Here is a 27,606-nt window from a genome sequence, read left to right on the forward strand (position 1 = left end):
TTTTTTCCAATAAAGTTTTATTTACAAAAGCAGCAGTTGGTCCCATAGTCTGTACTTCGTTGATCTCTACTAGGGAACAACAAAAACAAACAAACAAAATTAATCATACCCCAGCTCCACTTAACAAGGTCTTAACAAATTGTCTTGCTTTTTTCTTAATGACTTTCTATGCAATAGCATGTACACAAGAATTTCTATATTTACTTCTAAAGCTGCTTTGAGACACAGCCAGTGTTGTACAGCAACATTCTCTATATATTCACCATACTCTGTCAGTTGAAAGCAATAATTAGGGTCCTCATATTCTTGCATTCGTTTCATAACAACCACATACTGGCCACCAAGGTTACACCCGTGGGTACATTCATCAATGCTTCTTATTTCATTTTTCTTCTCATTGCATACAGTATAATTTCATTTACCACACTGGGCACAGTAACAAGGTTTTTCTCTAGCATGGACACACAATCAAAAGAAATAGACAAATATTGGCTGTACTAACTTTGGCCCAAGGCATCTGTATGGAAACTTCAGAACAGAAATACAATTTCTCTGGTTTTGTCCACTCTCTGAGTCCAACTGTGCACAAATTACATGTCATTGTGGTGACACAAATAAGACTTCATTAACATGGCCATTCTGATCCTGGTAAACAAGTTTATTTACACTTGAGCACTGCTAAAGAATGAAGTCACAGAGAGAAGTTCATGGTGGGTGGCCCTGCCTTTTACACTAAGGCAGGCTTTGACAAAATCCCCGCACCTCGCTTACACAAGCTGCTTCTCAGCTAGCAGGGGTTAATGAAAGTTCGGGGTAGGTGCCTGTTAAAAGAGGGTAACAACACTTGTAATCAAGGCTGCTCACATTTGTATTTAACGACATATGTCAGTGTTGTTTCTAGTGTTTTTTTTTTTTTTTCCCTGAACTCCTTGTTCCTTTGCTCTGCCAGAGGGTATAAAAAGGATAAACCAGGTTTATCTTCAGGGATACGTGATGGCTGGTTAGTTATCAGTTAAATCGGGTTTTGTTTGACTCATAACTAGATATGAAGTAGTCCGTGAAGATGACAAAACCTGGGAAGATAGAATTATCTGGGATTGTGAGAAAGACAAAGTTGAATCGTCCCACTGTGAGAAAACAGCAGGGGGGTGTCTCTCAGCAGGGGGATGTCTCTTTCTTCGGAAGCAGCCTGAACGTTGCTCACAGGTGACGGGAAAGCTCCGTCAAATGTTCAGGCTCCTTCCTAATGCGGGGTTGGTGGGTCTCACACAAGGAAAAGCAGAGGGACGTTCAAGTTCCCGATGCTGCATGTGCTGGGAAAATATGCCGCGGAGGATGCAAATGCGGAGGCAGGTCCCTGTGATGACCTGGTCTGCATACAGGAGATACCGAGCTCATCTGCCCTCCTGAGCCGCCTGGCCCAATGCTAGGCTCTTCCTCTGGGACAGCCAAGCCTGTGCTGCTCCCAAGCTTCTTGCAGGCAGCCAGGAGCTGGAATTCCATCATTCTGGGAACCGAAAGAAACCCATGTGTGTGACAGCTCATAGCCAGATGCTAGAATGTTCTCTCCAGGGACTCACTGGGTAAGGGCAGGCTCCAGGAGGACAGGAGACAGGGCAGAAAGAACATCTGACATTCACGGAGTACTGACCACACCCTGTGAATGGAGATACGTGCCTTAGGTCATGTGGCTGCATGTCATCGAGTTGAAATTACAGGAGACTCTGGTGGTGGTGTTATCCACACATCAGGCAGGATGGCTTTCTCCTCTCATCCTTTTCCTGGGAGGTTAGCTTCAGCTAGAAGAGGTAGAGACTTGTATAACCTATTTGGACCACAGCCTGCAATAGAGGAGTTGGTACAAGCCAAAGAAAGGTTTATGAGTCTGGGCGGGGTTCTGCCTGTGGGCCTCTGAAGCCACCTCCCCACAATTTCTGCAGGAGAAAAACTTGATCCAATTGGCCTTGAGCTGAGAATCCTTTGTTAGGGAGGGGTGGCAGGTTGTTGGGGTTAACAGAGAGAGATTGGGAGAATGTTGGAGGAAGAAAATGAGTGACAGTGCCAAAGAACGTAGACCCCAGATGCACATCTCAGGTAAACTCTGAGCTAATACATACTCAACAGGTACATTTAAAAACAGAACCTGCACCATCCTCTACACGCTGGGGACCAGGTGCAGTGGCTCACGCCTGTAATCCCAACAATTTGGGAGGCCAAAGCAGGAGGATCGCTTGAGCCTAGGAGTTCAAGACCAGGCTGGGCAACACTGGTAAACCCCTTCTCTACAAAAAATGTTTAAATTAGCCAGGCATGGTGGTGCATGCCTGTAGTTCCAGCTACTTGGGAGACAAAAGTGGGAGAATCACTTGAGCCTGGGAGGTCAAGGTTGCAGTGAGCCATGATCATGCCATTGCACTCCAGCCTGGGGGACAGAGCAAGACCCTGTCTTCAAAAACTAAACTAACCTAAACTACACTAGACTATGGGAGGATGTGTAATCATCTGACAGCAAGATTCTTTTCTGATGACAGACCAGACCAATGCTATGGGCACAGACACAGGGTTCCATCCATTTAGAGGTGGTACCTGAGGCTCGGACACTGTGCAGGTGCCCAAAAGTTTACTCTCCCGGAGATGGGTCACACCGTACCTTGTTTCCACGTCAGCAGACCAGCCAGTAAGTCCACAGGATTTGACTGAGCATCGTAAGGACTGGGTTTAACAGCAAAAGGAAGTTTGTAACTGGTATACAAACAAGGTTTCAACCCCCAAGGAGCTTTCTGTCCTTGATGAGATCAACCAAATAGTCTCTTCATATGATAATAACAATTCACTGGATACTTCTACACACTCTGCTTTATGTACTACGCACACTTTAACTCACCAAATCCTCGCAACAGTGCTGTGCGGGTAGTGCTATTATTGTCTTTTTTTAAAAGATGGTACATAGAAGTTAGATTATTGAACAAGTTACACACCTCATTAAGTGTCAGGGCTGGGATTCTAACTGAGACCAAGGGCTCCAGAGGTGTGCGAGAATGAAGCAAGAGAGCTGCAATCACTTCCAAAGATAACCATGTTGACAGAGGGCTTTCCATTCCATATGCTTCGTCCTTGCAAGATAGGAAGAGTCTTCATCTTTCAGATGAGGCGCCTGAGTATCAGGCGAGTGATATAACTTGGAAAAACTCACGTACCTGGTAGGTTGGCAGAGGTGAGATTCAAGTTTGGGTCTGTCTGGTTTGCAGCTGGTTATCTTTCCACCACTCCACTGTTGGCCAATTTAGAGGAAGGCTGGACTCCCTTAGCCTTTCTAGCTTCCATGATGTCTGGTTCCTGGGAGATTTCTAGAGCTATGAGCATGTACTCCCACTTATGAGCAAGGCAAGAGTTCTCACGAGTTGAGGTCTAATCATGGAAGGCTAAAGGGAGGATGAGATTGTTAAGGCTTGGTTGGAGGCAATACCCTGGTTCATAACCAAGTGTTATGGTCGCCCTGCCATTAGTAAGACCAGCTTCCAACTACAATGAATGGATTGGGGAAAGGTTATTTTGTATCTGAGGCTATTTCATTTTTAAATCCACAGGTGTCAAGTAGTGTTTTTGGAAACTGTAGAGATCAAATTTTAAAAATGTCAACTGGGAAGATCACAACTAGAAAGGCCATTGTAATACACACTGCCTGTAAGTCATCACCCACTAATTGAGTCATCTGTGAAGTTAATGCGGATTTTTGCATATCAGGGTGCCCAACCCTTCCAGGCAGAAGGATTATCACCTGAAGTGACCTGGGTTGGAGGCACCAAAGGGCATTCTTGGAGTAAGTGGCATTTTGGAACCTCTGAGGGTTAAAGCTGGCAAAGCTACATTTGTGGGAAACCCCAGGGTCCACGTTAGTTGCACACTGGACCAAAACAGGGGCAAGAAGCAAGGGAGGGAAGCACCAAGAGGACCAAGGCACTTGTCACTTTCTCTTTCAGGATTAGCTTGATCTGTGCATAGCAGAAAACTCCAAGTAACAAATGAGAATTACAGAAGTCATGGAAATAACAGAGAGAAAGCAAGAAGCATAATGGTTTGTTTCTCTCTCATATAGAAGTCCCTATGCAGCCTGTTCAGGGTTAGTGTGGCCAATCTGTTCCACAATGGTCTTGAGGATTATTTTAGTTCAAATAAATGCTGGCTACAGAGACAAATCTGCAAATGTCAACATCTTAACCCAATGAAGATGGTTCCCTCTGGTTATTCAAGAGTCCAATGTGGGGGCCAGGCTTAGTGGTTCACACCTGTAATCCCAGTATTTTGGGAGGCTGAGGCAGGCAGATAACTTGAGGTCAGAAGTTTGAAACCAGCCTGGCCAACACGGTGAAACCCCGCCACTACTAAAAATAAAAAAATTAGCCAGGCATGGTGATGTGTGCCTATAGTCCCAGCTACTTGGGAGGCAGAGGTGAGAGAATCGCTTGAACCTGGGAGGCAAAGGTTTCAGTGAGCCTAGATCGCGCCACTACACTCCAGCCTGGGTAACAGAGGGAGACTCCATCTCAAAAACAAGACAAAACAAAACAAACAAAAATCCAATGCAGAGCTGGGTATGGTGGCTCACACCTACAATCCCAGCACTTTGGGAGGCCAAGGTAAGCAGATCGCTTGAGCCCAGGAGTTTAAGACCAGTCTGAGGAATGTGGAGAAACCCCATCTGTACAAAAAAATACTAAAACTAGCTGGGTGTGGTGGCGTGCACCTGTGGTCCAAGTTACTCGGGAGGCTGAGGTGGGAGGATCAATTGAGCCTGGGAGGCTGACACTGCAGTGAGTCGTAATCATGCCACTGCACTCCAGCCTGGATGACAGAATGGGACGGGACCCTGTCTCAAAAAAAAAAAAAGAAAAAAAGAAAAAGAAAAAGTCCAATATAAGTGTTCCTCCACAGTGGGCATCTTTCCTCTATGTAGGTCTAGCTCATTGTAGGCTCTTGTAAGTATCTGTTAAATAAACCACTTAAAGATATGTGTTCACAGAATCAGGGACACAGATTCCTTCTATCTTGTGGCTCTGCTATTACTTAAATCCTCAGACTCCTCTGTACTTGGCCAGATGATGGGGAAGAGCACAAAGCAGAGAATGTGACTTGTAATGGGCCACATCTGGAGGTGGCCCACTCAAATCTACTCAAGTGCTATTGGCTAGGAATTATTCTAAGCCCCAAGGAAGGCTGGGGAATGTAGCCTAGCTGTGTGCCCAAGAAGAAGGACAGACAGGTCTGGAGACCAGCCTCTGCTGCAAGGACCCAGGCTCTTTTCAGCTCCTTAGCAGCATGTCACCCTCAGAGTTTAGCCCTTGATCAAAAGTGGCGGCCAGCAAAGCTGCTTTCTACATGACAAGTGGCTTTCTGAAGAGCCACTGACTAAATCCTAGGTATAAGGCATCACTTTCTAAAGAATGAATCTCTTGGGTTAGTTTATATTTTTGCATCCACGAGACGGAGGAAAGAGAAAACAAAACAAAACAAAACAGAAATAAGGGCATGTGCCAAGTATGCTTTAGTTTCCTCATTTGAGAAACAAAGGAGTTGACAGACATAAAATGCTTAGAAGGACACCTGGCTTATATTAAATGCTCAATAATAGAGAGCTATGGGAAAAGGACTGGGGATAGAGGGGAGAAGAAAAGGAGGAGAAAAAAGGAAGGTTGTCTTGAACCAGAAGATTTCCCAAGGCAGAAATTTCCCAGGAGCTTCTGCTTACTTCATATTGGTCAGAACTTAGTTATGTGGTCACATATTCCCAGCAAGGAGGCTGGGAAATGCTTTTATTTCAGGAACTCATATGCCTTGCTAAAGATTAGGGATTTTTTTACTATGGAAGAAAAGGAGAATAGGTATTGGAAGACAACTCATAGTTGCTGCCACATTCACCAACAGCCTAGACAAGGCTCAGATTTTAAGCCTGCTAAGTTTTTAGGGAGTCGGCAGAATATCCTGGTTTAACGGACAGAACTGGGACCTGAGACGTAGTCTTTAGCCAGGACTGTGGAGTGATGGGCAGTTTATTATCTCAGTATTGCTGAGGCCTCTTGGCCTCACCACTGGCCCTATGCATGCTACTCCCCACGGTTTGAGCACCCCACTTCTAAATGGGTGCCATCCATCAGGGAGTATGTGGGAACCTGAGCCATCTCAGGCTAACTCACCTAGGAGGGGCCCTGCCTCCTGAAAGCATTCAGGAGCTCCGAGGCAGAATCCAGGCTTCATTCCTGCCTCGGTCACTCCCTCTTTGCTCCTTGATCCTTCAGCACCCGAGGACCCTAGCGTCCTTACTCTTCCTCACTCTCACCCCAGGTTCTCTTCCTGCCCGACTGCCCAGGCACCATCCAGGCTTTGCCTCACCCTTTGGACCTGGTGTTATGGGTTGAATTGTGTCCCTGACACTCCAAATTCCTATGTTGAAGTCCTAATCTTAACATTTTGGTACCCAACACGCTAGTGCCTAAGAATGTGACTTCATTAGGAAATAGAGTCATTGCAGATACAGTTAAATTAAGAGGAGGTCACAGTGGAGTAGAGTAGGCCCCTAATCCAATACAACAGGTGACCTTATAAAAGGGACATTTGGACACAGACACACACACAGGGAGCATGCCATGTGAAAATGAAGGCAAGCATCCAGGCAATGCATCTGCCGGCCAAGGAATGCCAAAGATTGCCAGCAGTTAGGAGAGGGGCATGGAACAGATTCTCCCGCACAGCCTTCAGAAGGAAATATGAGTGCCCCACCTCCAAATGCCTGGAACCAACCCTATTGACACATTAATCTCAGACTTCTGACTCTAGAAGGGTGAAACAATAAAATGACCAATATTTAAGCCACCCAGTTTGTGGTATTTTGACATGGGGGCCCGATGAAACTAACATACCTGGCCTGGCTTCAGGTTTTGGGAGGCTGAGATGGACAGATCACTTGAGCCCAGGAGTTCAAGACCAGCCTGGGCAACATGGAGAAACCCCATTTCTACAAAAAAATTTAAAAACTAGCTGGGCGTGGTGGTATATACCTATGGCCCCAGCTACTTGGGAGGCTGAGGTGGGAGGATCACCTGAGCCTGGGATGTCGAGGCTGCAGTGAGTCATGATCACACCAGTGCACTCCACTCTGGGTAACAGTGAGACCCTGACTCAAAAAAAAAAAAGTCCACTGTAAGGGTTCTTTCACAATGGGCATCTTTCCCCCATGTAAGTCGAGCCCATTGTAGACTCTTGTAAGTGTTTGTTAAATAAACCACCTAAAGATATGTGTCCAAGGGGCTGGGCACGGTGGCTCACACCTGTAATTCTAACACTTTGGGAGGCCGAGGTGGATGGATCACTTAAGACCAAGTGATCAAGGCCATCCTGGTCAACGAGGTGAAAACCCATCTCTACTAAAAATACAAAAATTAGCTGGGCCTGGGGGCAGGCACCTGTAGTCCCAGCTACTCAGGAGGATGAGGCAGGAGAATTGCTTGAACCCAGGAGATGGAAGTTGCGGTGAGCTGAGATTGAGCCAGCCTTGCCCCAGCCATGCAGACCAGGGCTCCTCAGCTAGTCTCAGCTCTCAGTCCATCTTTACCTTGGCCTTCCCCATTCCAGCTCCGCCCCACTCACCCCCGCTCTGCCCATCTACCCTCCCTTTGTTGCCCCAGGTCTCTTTCCCTGAAACCCCCCAAGTTCTGCTGCTAATAGAGCTGGTGTTGATCGCAGTATTCAAGAGCCACACATTCACTTTCAGAATCCACCTCTCACAAAAGAGTTCACAACCAGTGAATGAGTATTTTAGGTGAAGCCGGAACCTCTTGCCAACCCTTAGGCTTTATGTACACAACAACATGAAGTAGAGTTGAGTATCCTTAGGGTAGATGAACATTGACGGCCACACTGAAAAATCAGATCAGTTTCTTAAGGGAAGGAGGCAATATTTTTTTTCCCAGAAATAAAGCAAAGGGTGTGCTCTCAGCACTCTCCCTGTTTAGAATGTGTGGATATGGCTTTTGTGCCTAGGCCATCTGGTTAACCTACATCTTCCCGTGTTTCTGGGCCATCAATGTAAGAAGCCCCCATCATTATCTACAAAGTATTTTTTGGTAACTGAAATAAGTGAAGTTCATGAGGGAGAAACCTAGGCAACAAGTGAAATAAAAAGGCATGCAACTAGTCTGACCATACCCAAAAAGGAAGTCCCATCACTGGAAACCTCCCAGGATGCTCCAGCAGAGGTACAACTGCCATGTGTCCCTGGTTTCTCAGGGCAGCCACAATTTCAAAGATCTGCTCCCACTGCAGTCCCAACACTCTGGGAGGCCAAGGCAGGAAGATTGTTTGTGACTAGGTGTTTGAGACCAGCCTGGGCAACATGGTGAAACCCCATCTCTCTAAAAAAAAAAAAAAAGTACAAAAATTTAGCTGAGTATAGTGGCATATGCCTATAGTCCCAGCTACTAGGGAGGCTGAGGTGGGAGGATGGCTTGAGCCCAGAGGTCGAGGCTGCAGTGAGCCATGATCATGGCACTGAACTCCTGGGTGAGTTCAGACTGAGTACAACCATGTCTCGATAAATGAATAAATAAATAAATAAATATTTGTTCCCTTGAACACCCCAAGAATTCTCATACCCATGATTCGTTTTGGGTTCAGAAATATGGTCACCACAGATGCAGAAAACCCCAGCTCACCAGAGGGCACAGAAGAAGGAGGGGCACTAAAGGTGTCAAGGACGACTGGAGAAAGAGCCACCACCTGATGGAGCTGCCAGGTCTGGGGAGGGTAATGATCCCAAAGGCCCACACCACACCTGCGGGGGAACAGGTCTTCTCCTCCAAACTGCTGAGCAAGTGCCATCTGGTTTCAATGAGCATCACAGGGAAACTTGAAATGGAAGAGAAGTTCCAAATGAACAATCCAGGAAGGCGGCATCCAGAGGACATCATAGTCCCTATTGGCCCCACTCCCTCTGCTGAGGGAGTATGTATGAGTGAGGGAGATCAGTACCCAGGCCTCCGGTCCCTTCTTTCAGCATCAGCCTCCAGGGAGGGTGGAGAGCAGAGGCAGCCGCAGGATGGCGGCCCAGGAGCTGTAGCCTGGTAATGGAACTATGGGTGGGTCACAGGTTCCCCTCCTGGCTGCTGGGCAGGTGCCTGCACCTCCCTGGTGCGCCCCCACCTGGGCTCCCAGTACCCCTCCGAGTTTTGCAGTTCCAGGAGTCATGACAACATGTGATCTTCGGTCCTAGGACCCACACTAGAAAAGAAAAAGGAAAGGAGGGGAAAGGAAGGGAAGGGGAGGGGAGGGGAGGGGAGAGGGCACAGTGGCTCACATCTGTAATTCCAGCACTTTGGGAGGCCGAGGTGGGCAGATCATGAGGTCAGGAGATGGAGACCATCCTAGCTAACACGATGAAACCCTGTCTCTACTAAAAATACAAAAAATTAGCCAGGTGTGGTGGCGGGTACCTGTAGTCCCAGCTACTCGGGAGGCTGAGGCAGGAGAATAGTGTGAACCTGGGAGGCGGAGCTTGCAGTGAGCCAAGATTGCGCCACTGCACTCCAGCCTGGGCGACAGAGCAAGACTCCATCAAGAAAGGAAGAAAGAAAGGAAAGAAAGAAAGAAAATCAAACTAAACTGATTGAACTGAAAAAAAAAAAAAAAAAAGCCTCACTGCAAGAATTTCATAATACACTCAGAAGTATTAACAGCAGAAGACCAAGCTGAGGAAACAATCTCAGAGCTCAAAGACCAGTTCTTTGGGTTAACTCGGTCAGACAAAAATAAAGGAAAAAAATTTAAGGCCAGGTGCGATGGCTCATGCCTGTAATCTCAGCACTTTGGGAGGTTGAGGCAGGTGGATCACGAGGTCAGGAGTTCAAGACCAGCCTGGCCAAGATGGTGAAACCCCGTCTCTACTAAAAATACAAAAATTAGCCAGGCGTGGTGGCACGTGCCTGTAATCCCAGTTACTCGGGAGGCTGAGGCAGAGAATTGCTGGAACCCTGGAGGCGGAGGTTGCAGTGAGCCGGGATTGCACCACTGCACTCCAGCCTGGGTGACAGAGTGAGACTCCATCTCAGAAAAAAAAGAAAAAAAAAGAATTTAAACCAACAACAACAACAACAACAACAATAAAGAGGTAACAGTCAAGAAGGAATGGGAACAACAAAAATATCAACATGTGAATAAATCTAAGTCAAAATGCTGAGAATACAGAACACAAGCATCTAATCTGAGGAGCTAAAAAAAAATCATCATAGAACTAAGGTGCTACAAACAATAGTACACAAGGTGAGAAGGAGTAATTGGAGTATAAGCATTCTAAGAACCTTATATTTTTCCAGAGAAAGCTTTAAAAATCATTGATTTGAAAATAAAGTGAAACATGCATATTAAGATTTCTAAGTTAGCTTCTAAAAGAATAGAAACATAGATATTAAATTTCAAAGGAAAGAGAAAAAAATGGGACTGGGGCAAAGGTGAAGGGAATCTCAACTCATTTAAAGGGCAAGAAATGGGCAGGGTGCCGTGGCTCACGCCTGTAATCCCGGCATTTTGGGAGGCCAAGGCAGGAGGATCACTTGAGGTCAAGAGTTCAAGACCAGCCTGGCCAACATGGTGAAACTCTGTCTCTACCAAAAATACAAATATTAGCTGGGTGTCATGGTGGGCGCCTATAATCCCAGCTACTCGGAAGGTTGAGGTACAAGAATCGCTTAAATCCGGGAGGCGTATGTTGCATTGAGCCAAGATCGTACCACTGCACTCCAGCCTGGGTGACAGAGCAAGACTCCATCAAATAAACAAACAAACAAACAAATAAATAAATAAAAGAAGGCAAGAAATGAAGAAAAGATGATCTGCCAATAACCATGTGTAAGTGTTATTCTTAAAAGCAGATATTCATCAACAAATAACTAGACTTTTCTTTTGGAGGAGAGATTTTTTTTTTACCCCCAGTATTTTTAAATATTTTAATAATATTTTAATTTAGTATTCATATATTATGAAAAAAATAAAGCATAGCTTATTTTTTCCTCCTGCATAGCTTAAAAAAATTTTTTTTCAAGATGTTCCAGCAGGTCAAATGTGGGCAGTATCCGTGTATCACACAAATCACTTCTTGGGAACCATAAAGGTAAAAATGAGTAACCAACCATAATTCGCTGTTTGAATATTATACAACTCTGCCACATACATGCATACACCAAAAATAATCTGCTAAGTACCGGTCTAATAGAATACAGCTGGACAGGGGGCAGTATTGGGAGGCGCTTTATGCAACAAAGACTCCGAAAAATCAACTTCATTGCAAAATGCAATGAAGAAATGAACGCAGCTTTCTCTGTGTTAATGGAATTTGCCAATCGTGGTTACAGACTCGGTTTCCAAAAAAAACACATTTATCTTAATTTTTTCAAGTAAAGGAAACCAAGTGGTCTATGAGGGTTTGGGCCATGGGAGCCTCCCTTACACACACACACACACACACACATCACAAGGAGTTCCCCTCCTGCCCTCCCCATGCACTCCCAGGACTCAGCCTCAGGGCAGTTCCTGGTGGTTCTGTGGCTGCCCTGCTTTGGAAGAGCAAGGAAGCATGGAAAGTTTTCTGTGCCTTGATAGTTAATAGGCATTGGTTTGAGCAGGTTCCTCTTAGGAGGGAAATGAAGCCATTGCCTGGGGATATAGAATGCAAAAGGTTTGAAGTGAGAAGGCTCAGAGTGGCCCAAAGAATGGGACAGGAAAGAAAGACAGGGAGAAGAGCAGTAGGGGGTGGAGGGACATGCCTGGATTTCAACAGTGGCCTTTGGATTCATGCAGCCTGTGTGCCCCACCTCTGCCCAAGCCTGCTGACTGCTGACCTTGGAAAAGCAAACCCACAACCATGGGTGGGCATACTAGAAGGCGTGGCATTTCTAAACCGCCACTTTTGCTTGCCAAAGCCCCAGACCTTCAGGTCTGACAGGTGTCACTGACCTGCAACTGCTCTTCCAGCCCTCCAGCAACCCTGACTTTAAAAGTCATGTGACCCCCGGGGCATCTGACCAAGCATTTAAATTTTTCCCTAAAGTTCCTTTCTATACCACAAAACAGCCATTTTCTACAGTCCTCTGAATTTCCCAGGGCTGAGCTGTAAATCTGAATATCAGAGGAACCAGCAGCCAGCCAATGTCAGGAGCCCAGCAAAGACTGGTCAGCTGGCTGCCAGACTAGGGTTTCAAAGGTCAAAATGATAACGCTCAGCATCCACTGCCCTGCCACCACCCTATCCAAGTCCCGGCCGTCTGGTCATTCACTCTGTCCTGCCAGGCCATGGCAGGACCCATGTGGAGGGGGTCAGGACACCAACCATCTTATGCTGTGGAGATCCCATTTCATACAGATATCCTACAGCCCCTGATGTGTAGAAAGGGGGTGACAAGAACCATCTCTAGTGTAGATGCCACTACATGGCAAGGAATCACAACAGAAGATGGAAATGCAGATGCCTGGGCCATCAGGGGAACTCACTGTGGAGCTGGCCCTCACAGGAAGAACAGGATCCCTGGAAAGACATTCTAGGGGATGGGCTGTCCAGAGCCCTGGCCAGGTGGTCGATACACCCAATCACAAAAAAATCCCTCCCAGCGAACTTTCCTACAACCACAGAACCTATGAGGGTCTTTGCGGCACCTAACAGGAAATGTTTCCTCCATCCCATGCTCACGGAGCGCCTGCTGTGTGCCAGGTACAGGCACGGCACTAGGGCTGGAGGATCAGCGCAGGTACTGCCCTCACTGACTGCATTATCTGCTTGGGTGAGAAGTAACTGACAACCTCCATAGCCAGGCAGACTTTCAGAGGCCACCTCATCCTTTCCTTTCACACTGATGAAGGAATGGGAATAGTCTATGGCAGTGTTATGAGTCCAGATATCCAGCCCAGCCCCCGTCCATGGTCCCCAGTGAGGCCCTGCTCCCCAAGAACTGAAATCCCAGACATGCTGGGTCCACGTTCCCCTACAGAGACACTTACACAGCACAGACTAGAGAAGATCCAAAATGACTGATGACTATTTGGTTGGGGGAGTATTCTTTTTTGAGATGGGGTCTCACTCTGTCACCCAGGCTGGAGTGCAGTGGTGCAATCTCAGCTCACTACAACCTCCACTTCCCAGGTTCAAGCAATTCTTGTGCCTCAGCCTCCCGAGTAGGTGAGATTACAGGCATGAGCCACAATGCCTGGCTATTTTTTTGTATTTTTTTGGTAGAGATGGAGTTTCACCATGTTGGCCAGGCTGGTCTCAAACTCTTGGCCTCAAGTGATCCACCCGCCTCAGCCTCCCAAAGTGCTTGAATTACAGGCATGAGCCACTGCGCCTGGCCTGGTTTTAAAAAATGTTATGTCTACATGAGGTCATCTCTGAAGGAGTCCCCTTAGAAACTGAATCATAAATTATTTACTTTCTAGGCCTCCACTTTTTTAGAGGGGACTCCACTTTTTGGAGGGGAGGGAGCATTCACTTTGAACCTCACCCTCATGACAGATTCCTTTCTCTGGGAATCAAACCGCCACCAACCCCATGGCCACACTGCCACTTACTATCCAGGTGACCTTAGGCAAGTTACTTCATCTCTGTGCCTCAGCTTCCTCACCAGTGAAACGAGGATAATAACAGTACAGTAGTCCCCCCTTATCCTCAGTTTTGCTTTCCAAGGCTTCAATTATTTGCAGACCACCACAGTCTGAAAATATTAAATGGAAAATTCTGGAAATGAACAATTTGAAAGTTTTTAATTGCATGTTGTTCTGAGTAGCATGATGAAATCTCGAGGCATCTGGATCTGTCCAACCAGAGGCATGAATCATCCTTTTGTCCAATGGATCCACGCTGTCAATGCTACTTGTCTATTAGTCAGTTAGGAGCCATCTCAATGATCAGATTAATTGTTCTGGTGTCACAGTGCTTGTGTTCAAGTAATTCTTATTTTACTTAATCACGGCCCCAAAGCATAAAAGTAGAGATGCTGGCAATTCAGAAATGCCAAAGAGATGCTGTGAAGTGCTTGCTTGCTTGCTTTCCTTCCTTCATATATATATATATATATTTTTTAGACAAGGTCTCTGTCATCCAGGCTGGAGTGCCATGGCACCATCACAGCTCACTGCAGCCTCAACCTCCCTGGGCTCAGGTGATTCTCCCACCTCAGCCTCCCAAGTAGCTGGGACTACAGGTGTGCGCCACTAAACCTGGCCAATTTTTGCATTTTTTGTAGAGACAGGGTTTCGCCATGTTGCCCAGGCTGGTTTTGAACTCCTGGGCTCAAGCGATCTGCCCACCTCGGGCTCCCAAAGTGCTGGGATTACAGGCATGAGCCACCATGCCCAGCCAGTAAAGTGTTTTCTTTAAGCGAAAAGGTGAAAGTTCTCAATTTAGTAAGGAAAGAAAGAAAAAAAAGTCCTATACTGAGCTTGCTAAGATCTGCAGTAAGAACAAATTTCTATCCTTGAAGCTGTCTGTGAAGAAGGAAAGAGAAATTCGTGCATAGTATATATAGGGTTCAGTCCTGTCCTCAGTTTCAGGCACCTACTGGGGGTCTTGGAAAATATACTACTGGATAAGGGGGAACTTTTGGATCCATGTATACTATTTATTGTTAAAATCATTTAAGGTACTGTAGGAAAGGGCTTAGCACCATACCTGGCATATAGTAAACTGTTCCTAAAGGTTAGTTTACTAAAAATGTATTCAGTCCTCGCCCACCCAAAAACACAAAGGAAAAGCCACCTTCCCTAATGCTTGACATCACTTCGAGCTCAGCCTCCTCCTTTTTCTTATTCCTGCAAACCCTTTGGAAATGGTAGCTGTACCCAACCCTGTTTAACGTCCCGAGATATAGCAACTCTCCCCTCCCTGATCCTTTTTCTGGGCCTCTCCAAACCTGCATGTGTCTCAGTCTTCCTCAGCATCAGACCTGCCTCTGGCCTCTTTCCTTTCTGGTCTCTCCTCCTTTGGGGCCTTGTCTCAAAACCAGGTCCTCAACACTTCTCACTCTCTGAGCTTTCTGCCCCTGTCCTCAGCTCCTCTCCTCCTCCCATGCCCCAAGGGCTAAGACAGCCTTTCCAGGGGTTCCATCTGCTCTGTTCTCTCTCCACTAAGTAACAGGGGGTCCCTCAGAGCTCAGGTGCAGGCACTGGCTTTTCTAGAATTAGCACTTAAATTCCCCCTAAGCTCTGGAGTTAGTATTTTCTCCCAACTCTTGGTATCTCCAACGGGAGGTATGTCCCGAAACACTCTGAAATCACCATGTCTCTATTGCACCATTTCCCCCGCTGAGAGCCAGTTCCTCTATGGGTGTCACCACTGTCCCTGTTCCCCACCCCCAAACCCAAGCTTCTGAGTCACCCTCAATTTTTCCCCTCACCTGCTATCTTTCTGGTCTACTAACCCTCTCAGTTTTTTTTTTGTTTTTTGTTTTTTTTTGAGACAGAGTCTTGCTCTGTCGCCCAGGCTAGAGTGCAGTGGCGCCATCTTGGCTCACTGCAACCTCTGCCTCCCAGGTTCAAGCGATTCTCCTGCCTCAGCCTCCCAAGTACCTGGGATTACAGGTACCCGCCACTAAGCCCGGTTAATTTTTGTATTTTTAGTAGAGACAGGATTTTACCATGTTGGCCAGGCTGGTCTCGAGCTCCTAACGTGGGTGATCTGCCCACTTTGGCCTCTCAAAGTGCTGGGATTATAGGCTTGAGCCACTGCACAGGCCCCTCTCTGCTTTATCACCAGTGCAAATTGTCAGAACACCCTTTTCCAAATTTAAACACTTAACTGACTTCCTAAATGAAAGTCATAACATACACAATTCTCACAAAGGCTTCGGTTTTGTATGTAAACAGAAGGGAGGAGGTCAGAACAAATGGCTTTCTCCACAATCTGTTCTCAGTTTTGCCATGGGCCTGGCGGTTGGTTCTTATGCACACAGTCTCATCTAATCCTTACAAGGCAGGTTAAGTTCTTATAGATGATGGAAGGCCAAGGTAAAGGATGAGGGCAGTAACAGAATCGGGCTGTGTCTTTCTTTTTTCTTTCCACTGCACTCCAAGCTGAAATGACAGCAACAGATGGTCTGGTGGAACCTAAGAAGGTCTGCAGCACCGGGGAAATTAAAAACACATACACACTCTGAGAAATCCAGAGAGAGAGAGAGAGACAGACAGACAGACAGACAGCAGAGAGAGCATACGCATGTGTGTGGCCCTGGGGCAGGTCAAGACCTGAATTATTTGGGGTATCTCCAAAGCCTCTTCAGACAGTACACCTGCCTCCTGAAAACCAGACACACCAACATTGAGGAGACTTATGCAGACAGAGCACAGCTCCCAGGGGGATGTTGTGTGCCTTCTCGCTGTGTTTCAGCACTAGAGCTCAGTGGAACCTGGGATACAGCCTTACCTGCAAGCCTAATTCTTAGTTTCCTGCTTCCTTGCTACAGGAAATCAGATTCCCAAGTAGACATGATTTGCTCAAGCCCTTTTTGGAAAGAGGCTACCAAAGTTCAGGCAATGGTTCAGCTATGCAAAACTCCAATCCATTAGGATCTAGTACATGTGGAAATTATTAATGTGCAACTGCTGTGTGTCATCTTGGCCATCAGCGACCATCAAAGCCACAGCAAAAGTTGAAAGAAATACAGGAAAATCCTTAAACCGTTTTAAGCCAACTATACTTTTCCAGAAGATGAAATTACCATTACTTTTCCCATTAAAAGGTAAGGAGACTGGGTAGAGTAAGACAGATCTCTAAAGCAATCCTTGGAAGGAACCCTCTGACTCATGAAATCACTCACAGGCCTAGGGGCAGGCAGGAGCTTCTGGGAGCACCTCGGTGTAATACTGCTGTACAATAAACCCCTAAGTGGGCAAAACCTCCTCCATTTTGTAGATGAGAGAGATGAGATTCAAAGAGCAAATAACTTTTTTTCCTTGCCCTAGTTCTCCAACGTGTAAACTGGAAACAGTACTTGCCATCCACAACCATGAAACCCAACTTTCTAGAAAGAAGCACAGAGAAAACAATCAAAAAACAAATAGTATCTCCCCTTCCAAAACGAAAGACAAAAAACATTTCTCGGCAGGGCATGGTGGCTCACGCCCATAATCCCAGCACTTTGTGAGGCCTAGGTGGGCGGGTCACTTGAGGTCACGAGTTCGAAATCAGCCTGGCCAACATGGTGAAACCCCGTCTCGACCAAAAATACAAAAATTAGCCAGGCATGGTGGCGAGCGCCTGTAGTCGCAGCTACTGGAGGGGCTGAGGCAGGAGAATTGCTTGAACCCAGGAGGGGGTGGGGGTGGGCCGGAGGTTTCAGTGAGATGAGATTGCGCCTCTGCACTCCAACCTGGGTGACAGAGACTCTGTCTCAAAACACACACACAAATAAACAAGCAAAAAACCCCTTCTCAATCTCTAGGCCAACTAAAACATCCACAAAAAATGTAACTGTATGGATATACAATTGGCTAATAGCTACCTTCCCTTCTTAACTCACTCAACTAAAATCAGGAGAAAAGCAACTCAAAGTCACAGCTTTTAGAGCAAGTCATAAAACAGCGTAATTCGCCGCTGAAGTTGCCTTCCAAGAAAAGGCAGAGGAGCCTTTATGAGATTTTTTGTTCCCTTACCGAGACGTGTGGCGGGAGAAGGTGGCCAGTCTGCGACTGAGCTGCTGCTGGGGCGGGCGGGCCACCTGAGGCCAGGGCGCCTAACGGGTCGGACTGGACGTGTAGGGGGAGGCAGCAGCCAGTCACCGCGCCCTCCATCCCTCGAGAAACGGGTCCCATTCCCACACCCGGCCCTGCCACGTGTCCCCACAAGGAGAAGGGAAGGAGCAGGAGGGAAAGAGGCACTTTCTCAGCATCCAAGGGCCCTGCTCTTGCTCCTATCCCAGCATTTCAGGGGCTGGTGGGCTTTGGGGTGTTCTGTTTCATGTGCTTTCAGATTCAGTAGGTGCACCCGCTCTGCCTGGTTTTCTGGAGAGAGGGGCCAAGCATGGCACCCTCTGGGGCCCGGGAAGCGACGGGCTCGGGGACGCGCGCGCTCCAGGTCCAGAACTGGCATGAAGCCCGGGCTCCTGCGACCCCCACCCGCTCCAATTCCCCGCCCCCAACCACTGCCGAGGCGTCCCGGCCCAGGGAGGGTGGCGGGGGCGGAAGGGCGCTAGCAGTAACCAGAGGTGCCGTAAAGAATTCTCCCGCACTGTGTGGTTCCCATTTCACAGACAAGACGGCGGAGGCCCTGGGAAGGCTGGGGCTTGCCCTCGCTGCCGCGCCTGGGAAGCAAGCCCAGGTCAGTCCCTGCGCGCGGTGTCGCTGGGGGACCTCCGGGACAAGCCGTGACCGAGGCCGGGGCGCGCGTGGAGTTGATGCTGGCAGTGCCTCTTCTGGCTCCCCCGAGCATTTCTTCCCCCTTTTTCCCGGGAGGGACTGAAACCCTCCCGAGGGTGAGTGCGGGAGCCCCGCCGGCCCCGCACTAGACGTCCAGGAGCCCCGCCCGCCGGCCCGCCGCTGCAGTTCAGTCCCGGGGCAACAACAGGTGCGCGGCTCGCGGCACCCTGGCGCCGGCTAAGGGGAAAGTTTCCCTGGCCGCTGCGCGCTGTTTACGGGATCCTCTAGCAGCGCGGGGGCCCAGGTTTCGGGCAGGCAGAGCCATTGAAACCCGAGACGCGGGGAGGAGCTGTTGCCGCGCGCGGGGAGGGAGGCGGACTGCCCTGGGCCGGGCCAGAGCGGCTCCCCTTACCTGCAGCTTCGCGGCGGCTTCAGCCTCCATCCTCGGGCTCGGGTGGCACCGCGCCCCGCCCCGGAGGCTGTCCCTGTGCCCCTCGCGTCCTCCTCCCTCTCCCATTCCTCCCCCAGGGCTGCCCCCGCTCCCCGCTCCCTCCTCCTCCCCCAGGGTCACCACCGAACAGTCTTCCCTGCCACCAACCCCTGGCTCCCCAGACAGTTTGCAAAGAGCGTTGGCTCCACCTTCCCACCTGATTCGCCGCCCCCAGGAGAATTTACTATTTCTCTTTCATTGTGGGGAGAAAAAACCGTTAACGCCCCCACCCCCCACTCACACGCACACCCTCGCCAGTGCCCCCGGGCCTGAACGGGCACATCTCAACCCCTTCCCACGCCCCTTCACACTTCTATTATTTCTATTTCTTTGGACAAGAATCATTTGCGTTAACCCTTTTTGAAAATGTTCAAGTTTCACTCCAGTAAGCTTACTAGAAGGAAGGAGGAGGAGAGGGAGGAGAGCGAGGAGGAGGACGAGGAGGAGGATAAGGGGGAGGACGAGGAGGAGGAGGCGGCGGCGGCGGTGGCGGCAGCTTTGGCAGCGGCTTTGGCTGCGGCGGCTTTGGTGGCGGCGGCGGCTTTTGAGGAGGCTGTGGCGGCGGCAGTTTTGGCGGCTTTGGCGACTTTGGTGGCGGCTTTGGCGGTGAAAATTTAGACAGTTGAAAAATAGGCGGCGGCGGTGAAAATTTACACAGTTGAAAAATAGGCCAAAGCACACTGAACCTGCAGGACATCCAGTAATCTTTTCTGCCCATTTCAAAGTCTTTCCCTGTCCTCACCCAACTATTATAAGCCCGCTTTTGCTGATACCTAACAATGTTATTTAGTAAATGTTCAGCTAGTATTCATTTGAAATAGAAATATACAACAGCAGGTAATTTTTCCCCCTGTATTTCTTCTTGGCCTGTTTCAGGGTGTTATCCAAGGGAAGGTGGAATGCAGTGGTGATTTTAAAATGCCAGAAGCCTAGGAACCCAAAGGCCTCAGCAGGCTGGCACCTCCCTACCCCCGCCGGCGGCTCTTAGAGGCCGAAAGATTGTGGGTCGTGATCAACTCACTATACCACTGGAGGCCACGTGAGTAAGCAGCAAACTGTTTCTCACGAGAGCAGGGTGCTGGCAAACTGACAAACTGTGTCTGCCGCCTAGAAGGGCTGCTGAGGGCAGTCATGACCCAGGCGCAAGTGTTTTTATGATTAGACATAATTGAAGCCTGTTAGTAATGGGAACTGGTGATCAATTAAGCAGCTGACCAATCTTATCGCCTCCTCCCTGCTCATTGTCCCAATAAATACGAAGGGCTGTGGAAGCTCAGGGGGGCTGCCTTTGCCCACTAGAAGCAGGGTGCTCCCTTCTCTTCTTCCCCTGTTTTCTTTCTTTCTTTCTTTCTTTTTCTTTCTTCTTTCTTCTTCTTCTTCTTCTTTTCTTCTATCGCTTGCGCCTTCGCCTCAGCGTCCTTAACGATCTGTCCCGCAGAACCGGTTATGGTCCTGCAATTGCAGCTCAGCCATTGCGCAATATTGCGGACCAGCGTCTGACATCGTCCGCCAAAATCGTAAAATATATTGTTTCCGTGGCCGGGCGCCGGTTCGCCCGTAATCCCAGTGACCCTGGTACCGATGGGCGATCACGAGTCAGGAGATCTGAGATCCATGCTGGTTAACACGGTGAAACCCTCATTCTTACTTTAACATTAAAAATTCACCGGGCTGGCGGCGGGCGCCTGTGGTCCCAGCTACTCGGGAGGCTGAGGCGTGGAGAATGGCGGAACCCGGGAGGCATGGAGCCTGTAGTGAGCTGAGATCCGCCACTGGGCACCCAGCTCACATGACAGAGCTTGACCAAAAAAAAAAAAAAATATATATATATATATATATATATATATATATATATATATATTGCTTCAATGTATGAAGAAGTATACATTTTTTGGTGTACATTTTTGTTACATTTTTTAAAGTTCTCTTGTTTTGAAAAAATTACATGTATGGGGCCGGGCGCCATGGCTCACGCCTGTAATCCCAGCACTTTGGGAGGCTGAGGCGGGTGGATCACCAGGTCAGAGATCGAGACCATCCTGGCTAACACGGTCAGTCAGGAGATAAGAGACCATCCTGGCTAACACGGTGAAACCCCGTGTCTACTAAAAATACAAAAAAATTAGCCGGGAGTGCTGGTGGGCACCTGTAGTCCCAGCTACACTTGGGAGGCTGAGCCAGGAAAATGGCGTGAACCTGGGAGGCGGGGCTTGCAGTGAGCCGAGATCACGCCACTGCACTGCAGCCTGGGGGACAGAGCAAGACTCTGTCTCAAAAAAAAAAAAAAGACGTGTATAGTGCCTGAACAGTTCCTTTAAAATATGTGTGTGCGTGTATACAGTATATATACAGACTAATGAACTGAAAAGTTCCCTGCTTCTTATTCAACTCCTATTTCCAAAGTCAGTATTAGTCAAATACCTCCTATTTTCCTTTTAGTTTCTGAGTTTTGCGTCTCGCATGAGTAATTTGAAACTACTCCAAAACTAGAAAATAATTCTTCTAAATTTACTTCTAGCATTCTTACTGTCTTGATTTTCAGACTTGAATTTTAATCCAATCAGAATTTACTGACCTATATGGCACAAGGAATGGATCTGGCTATATATTATGGTTCCCACAGCATTAAATGGTATATTCTTTCTGCTACTAATTTTTGAATTATCTCTTTAACTGTATATTAAATTCTCATTTACATTCTAGCTATTTTATTGACAGTTTTCCTATTTCTACAACAATATTGCACTATTTTAATTACCCTAACTTTTGGCATATATTTGGATATCTGGGAAGGCAAGCCAGTTACATCTAGTCTTTAACATCGGTTTGCATTAACATTTTAAAAGTTTTGAATCTTCCCATTATAGAACATAGCATCCTTTGGTTTATTCGGGTCTTCTATGTTTTTTTTCTAAAGTCCCACCATTTTCTTTCTTTCTTTCTTTCTTCTTTTTGAGACAGAGTTTCACTCTTGTTGCGCAGGCTGGAGTGCAATGGTGTGATCTCGGCTCACTGCATCCTCCGCCTCCTGGGTTCAAGCGATTCTCCTGCCTCAGCCTCCCAAGTAGCTGGGATTACAGGCACGAACCACCACACCTGGCTAATTTTTGTATTTTTAGTAGAGAACAGGGTTTCACCATGTTGGCCGGGCTTGTCTCGAACTCCTGACCTCAGGTGATCCACCTGCCTTGGCCTCCCAAAGTGCTGGGATTACTGGCATGAGCCACCACACCCCGCCAGTTCCACAGTCTTCCCCAAAGGGATCTCATACATTTCTGTTTGAAGGGTATTGTGGATGGGCTGTTTCTTTTCTCCAATTACGTTAGAGTTAGTTATTGCTGATATATAAGAAAACTCTTAGACCCTGAGAGGTGGCTCCTACCTATAATCCCAATACTTTGGGAGGCCAAGGCAGGAGGATCGCTTGAGGCCAAGAGTTCAAGACCAGCCTGGGCAACACAGCAAGACTCCATCTCTACAAAAAAGAAAAAATTAAAAAATTAACTGAGCATGGTGGCACACACCTGTGGTCCTAGCTACACAGAAGGCTGAGATGGGCGGATCTCTTGAGCTCAGGAGTTTGAGGATGCAGTGAGCTCTGATAGTGCCACTGTACTCCAACTCCAGCCTGTGAGTCATCAGAGAGAGACACTATCGCTTTGCAAAGAGACAGCTATTAGCTTCAGTATATACCAGTCTCATATCCAACCATTTTTAAGAGGTCCAGTAATTTTTAAAAATCAGTGATCATAAATATTATAATTGAATTGTCTATAAGTTGGATTTCTAAGCCTTTCTCAAACCTACTCAGCCACTTAGCACTCACTTCTGACACAAAAATTACCCTTGACCCCAATCAAGGAAAAAAGAAAAATGCCTCTTATATGTGTATACTGGAAAATAGGGGCCCCTGGAAGGCCTGGAGCATGTTTTAGTATGGCCCCCTCCTTCCATTCCAAGAGGATATTAAGCTCTCTGCTGCACCCTCCATCTGGCCTCATTTGTCTACACAAGAATTTCCTCAGTGTTAAGAACACAAATGTTTCAGTCATTCCTAAGATATTTGTGAAATTTGAAAGAAAAATCCAGTATTTAAACAATAGGACTAACAAGCTACTGGATTTTAACAAGTAGAAAACTTCCTTTTGCAACAGTTGTTACTTTGCAGTCAAGGAGCTGTAGTCCCTAAAAAAAAAAGTGATCAAGACTTAGCAAAAATCTAAGGGAAAAATATAAGACAGAAGAAAAATAAAGACAAATCCTTCTCCTACAAAATGTAACAGAAATATCACCTTGTGATATATTAGAAAACTGCCAGGAATTGAATTGTATTGTATTGTATTGTATTGTATTGTATTGTATTGTATTGTATTTGTATTTGTATTGTACTTTTTGAGAGAGAGTCTTGCTCTGTTGCCCAGGCTGGAGTGCCATGGTGCGATCTCGGCTCACAGCAAGCTCTGCCTCCCGGGTTCACGCCATTCTCCTACCTCAGCTGCCCAATTTGCTGGGACTACAGGCACCTGCCACCATGCCTGGCTAATTTTTTGTATTTTCAGTAGAGATGGGGTTTCACCATGTTAGCCAGGATGGTCTCAATCTCCTGACCTTGGGATCTGCCCACCTTGGCCTCCCAAAGTGCTGGGATTACAGGTGTGAGCCACCGTGCCCGGCCAGGAATTTTATTTTTAATTTAATTTAATTTAATTTTTTTTTTTTTCTTGAGATGGAGTCTGGCTCTGTCGCTCAGCCTGGAGTGCAGTGGTGCTATCTCAGCTTACTGCAGCCTCTGCCTCTCTGGTTCAAGCGATTCTCCTGCCTCAGCCTCCCAGGTAGTTGGGACTACAGGTGCGTGCCACTACACCCAGCTAATTTTTGTATTTTAAATAGAGATGGGGTTTCATGATGTTGGCCAGGCTGGTCTCGAACTCCTGACCTCAAGTGATCTGCCTGCCTCAGCCTCCCAAAGTGCTGGGATTATAGGTGCGAACCACCGCACCTGGCCCTGCCAGGAATTTTAAAACATCCATTCTCAAAACTGTTTATTCAGAATTCATAGGTGAGGTTGTAAATTCCAGTATCTTCAATATCAGTTTCCCATGGGATGTTGAAGATTATCCTAGCATACCAATTTCTTGATGGTTTTAAAACCATTTGAAATGGTTGTTTCAGAAAGTTATAAAAGTCTCATCTTTTTCATTTTTATTTTTTATTTTTTTCATTTTTAGAGACAGGGTCTTGCCCTCCCATCCAGGCTGGAGTGCAGAGATCATAGCTCACTGCAGCCTTGACCTCCCAGGCTCAAGCAATCTTCTCTCAATAGCTGGGAGAAGCTCCTATGTAGCTGGGAATACAGGAGCATGCCCCCGTACCTCGCCTCAAGTTTTTAATTTTATTGATTGATTCATTGATTGAGATGGAGTCTCACTCTGTCACCCAGGCTGGAGTGCAATGGCACGATCTTGGCTCACTGCAACGTCTGCCTCCTGGGCTCAAGCGATTTTCCTTCCTCAGCCTCCTGAGTAGCTGGGACTATAGGCACCTGCCACCATGCCTGCCTATTTTTTGTATTTTTTGTAGCGATGGGGTTTCACCATGTTGGCCAGGTTGGTCTTGAACTCCTGACCTCAAGTGATCCGCCTGCCTCAACTCAGCCTTCCAAAGTGCCGGGATTACAGGCATGAGCCACTGCACCCAGGCTCAAGTTTTTAATTTTAAAAGAAGTAAATGGTGTAAGCATTTGAGAAGCATGCTTTAGTATAAAGTTTAAAAACATGAATGTACAGTGTCCAATACCTCCAAGAAGATGAATTAGAGCTTCAGGTTCCTAACCTACCTGGGCACAGCAGCCAGATCCCACCTTGAACAATCAGCACATTCACATCCCGGTTGGAGTGCTGGGGGGTGGGAGAAGGTTCTTACCAAATTTTTAACAAATTAATTGTACCAGGAAAAAATTGTTTGTAAATTTTTTTTTTGTAAAAAATTAATTGTACTAACTGCTTCTGTTAATTCCTAGTACACATCATAAATAGTATAATTTTGAAAACAAGAATGTTGGCCATGTCTCTTCAGAATGCTCTTCTAACAATGGATGAACTTAACAAAAAAGGGAAAGCAATGAGTTTTTTGATGAAATATTCAGAATCACTTTTAGTTCTTGTTTCCATTTTAATTATAATCTATTTACTCATTTAACTGAATATTTGTTAGTTGTATACCATAAGGTCACCATATCAGCAGCCATATCATGTCCCCTATAAGAGAAATATTCAAGTGAAAGATTTTGCAAATGACAGCTCACAGCCCTAATTTAGCCATTGCCTGTTTTTGTACAGCCTGAGAGATAAGAATAGTTTCTACACTTGTAAATAGCTGAAAAAATCCAAAGACACAAAATCCATGACACATTGGCATTAAATTCAAAATTCAGCATCCATAAATAATAATTGGAATGCAGCCATACCCATTTACTTACATATTATCTATTGCTGCTTTCACGCCACAACAGCCAAGTTGCAACTGGCCCACAAAGCCTACAGCATGGGCCGGCTGTAGTGGCTCACGCCTGTAATACCAGCACTTTAGGAGGCTAAGGCAAGCAGATCACTTGAGGTTAGGAGTTTGAGACCAGCCTGGCCAACATGGTGAAATCCTGTCTCTACTAAAATTAGCCGGGTGTGGTGGTGCACACCTGTAATCCCAGCTACTCAGGAGGCTGAGGCATGAGAATTGCTTGAACCGGGAGGCGGAGGTTGTGGTGAACCGAGACTGCACCACTGCACTCCAGCTTGGGCCACAGAGTGAGACCTTGTCTCAAAAAAAAAAAAAGCAAAAGCCCATTACATTTATTCATTTATTTTCTGGCCCTTTTCAGAAATCGTGTGCTGGCTGGCCCCTGCTGGGGTACAAAGCTGCAGAGGCAGAGGTGTAGGGGAGGGTGAGTTCTGAATGCTGCCTTGGTAAAGTGATATTATTGGAGGATCCCGTAGTGCTTTGACAAGAAGCAATTTGGCTATGGGTTGTGTTTTACAGTAGAGCTAAGTCGCTTATCTGGAAACAGTGATGTTAGACATAGAGAAAGACTTACGTTATCATTATTTTGGAAATCACAAGTGCTTCTTGCTGATTGATTTATTTTCTCCCCACCTCCCAAAGGAATTTGACCAGTTTGATTAAATTTCATTTATGTCAAGCGTACAAAACGTGTTGTTAGAGTTGTTTGTGTCAGAGACAGTAAACAAACCCCTTTAATCATTTTTCTTGCTAGAGCAGGAAGTCACCACTTGCCAATGAGAAATTTAAAACAAATCCCACAAAGTTCTGAGTTTAGTTCAGCACGTGAAATAGTTTAGGTCTTGGGATCTTGTAATCTTGGCAACTCCCATTTGCTGTCCCTGGTGAGAACACCTGTGTACTGTTGTTTACTTTTCGGTTCACTAAGAGGGTCGCACCTTGCCCTGTTAATCCTAGAGTCAAATCTGATTACAAACATTTTCCTCTCGGGAATCCAGCTTGTAAGGAAGATCACTGTGCTTTCTGTTAAATAAAACAGCTCCATTTAGTTCCCTTATTTGTTCTCAGGCTTACTGTATTTCATCGGCCTGAAGACTGTGTTTGACATCAATTATTAGAGACCATTTGTTTTTACAACGGAAAAAGAAAGAAAAGTGCAGATGTTGAACCTCAAAATCCATACTTTTTGGAGCTATTTTCATTCCAGAATGTAGGACTATGCTGGGAGTTTCTTGTGTGGGGAGAGGGGAGGTGAATGAATACACAAATAAACATATCGCTGTGACTGAGTAAAATATTTTATATCTGTTGTTTTCTTTTTCTATTAATTTCAAAATTAGAGAAAGTTTCAGAACAGAAAAATAATAAGTGAATTACAGGAAAGTGAAAACTCCAGGACACATTCCAGTTTAGTTAAAATAAGAGTAGCTCATGTCAAATCAAAAAAATAGTAATGATGAAAATTTCAGCTTTGTTATCAGAAAAGTAGTATGGTTAAAGACGGGCAGTCTTAGCACTTAGGGAGTCTGCTTAAACACGAGTTCCCATTCCCAGACCTCATCGGTGAATGTTGATAGTAGAGTTGGACCCTAGCAGCAACCAACTTCACAAATGTGGGCATTTCTGGCTGGGTGTGGTGGCTCATGTCTGTAATCACAGCACTTTGGGAGGCTGAGGCAGGTGGATCACGAGGTCAGGAGTTCAAGACCAGCCTGGCCAAGATGGTCAAACCCTGTCTCTACTAAAAATACAAAAAATAGCCAGGAGTGGTGGTGGGTGCCTATAACCCCAGCTACTCGGGAGGCTGAGGCAGAGAATTGCTTGAACCTGGGAGGCAGAGGTTGCAGTGAGCCAAGCTCACGCCACTGCACTCCAGCCTGGGCAACAGAGCTAGACTACATCTCAAAAACAAACAAACAAAAACACCAAATGTGGGCATTTCTTAATGGCCCAATCTCTTCCTTTAACAGTGCAGGGGAAGCCAAGCCCCCATGATGGAACTAGGTAAATGATAGGAGCCAGGAGAGCTGCTCACCAGAGGAGGTTGAGACCAAGTCCACAAGTGCCTCAGGGAATGTGAGAAACTGGGTAACTTCCATGAAATAAGGCAAGTCCAAAGTCCTCTGCATCCCACTCAACACAAGGTGGGCCCCAGCTTCTCAGGGCAGGGAGTGGGAGACCAGTGGGAGCAAATGGCACTTCCTACCTGTTCTTGGCTG

The 27,606-nt window shown here is 46.7% G+C and overlaps 2 long non-coding RNA genes across 4 annotated transcripts; one reads left to right on the forward strand and one right to left on the reverse strand.

The window, feature by feature from the left end:
- On the reverse strand, positions 1–19,077 carry LOC103886075. 2 transcript variants are annotated; one of them, XR_001904637.2, is made up of 3 exons: positions 19,029–19,077; positions 3,198–3,422; positions 1–1,841 (listed from the first exon to the last, which is right to left on the reverse strand). It is a non-coding gene; the product is annotated as an uncharacterized LOC103886075 (long non-coding RNA). The 2 variants fall into 2 exon arrangements; XR_001904638.3 differs by lacking the exon at positions 19,029–19,077 and adding an exon at positions 8,200–8,398.
- On the forward strand, positions 19,022–27,492 carry LOC116275756. 2 transcript variants are annotated; one of them, XR_004184986.1, is made up of 4 exons: positions 19,022–19,256; positions 19,748–19,910; positions 21,414–21,503; positions 25,749–26,885. It is a non-coding gene; the product is annotated as an uncharacterized LOC116275756 (long non-coding RNA). The 2 variants fall into 2 exon arrangements; XR_004184985.1 differs by lacking the exons at positions 21,414–21,503; positions 25,749–26,885 and adding an exon at positions 27,358–27,492 and having other exon boundaries at positions 19,031–19,256.
- The last annotated feature ends 114 nt before the right edge of the window (positions 27,493–27,606 follow it).

This window comes from Papio anubis, chromosome 7 (genome assembly GCF_008728515.1).
Source record: "Papio anubis isolate 15944 chromosome 7, Panubis1.0, whole genome shotgun sequence".
In the NCBI taxonomy this organism is placed as follows: Eukaryota; Metazoa; Chordata; class Mammalia; order Primates; family Cercopithecidae; genus Papio; species Papio anubis.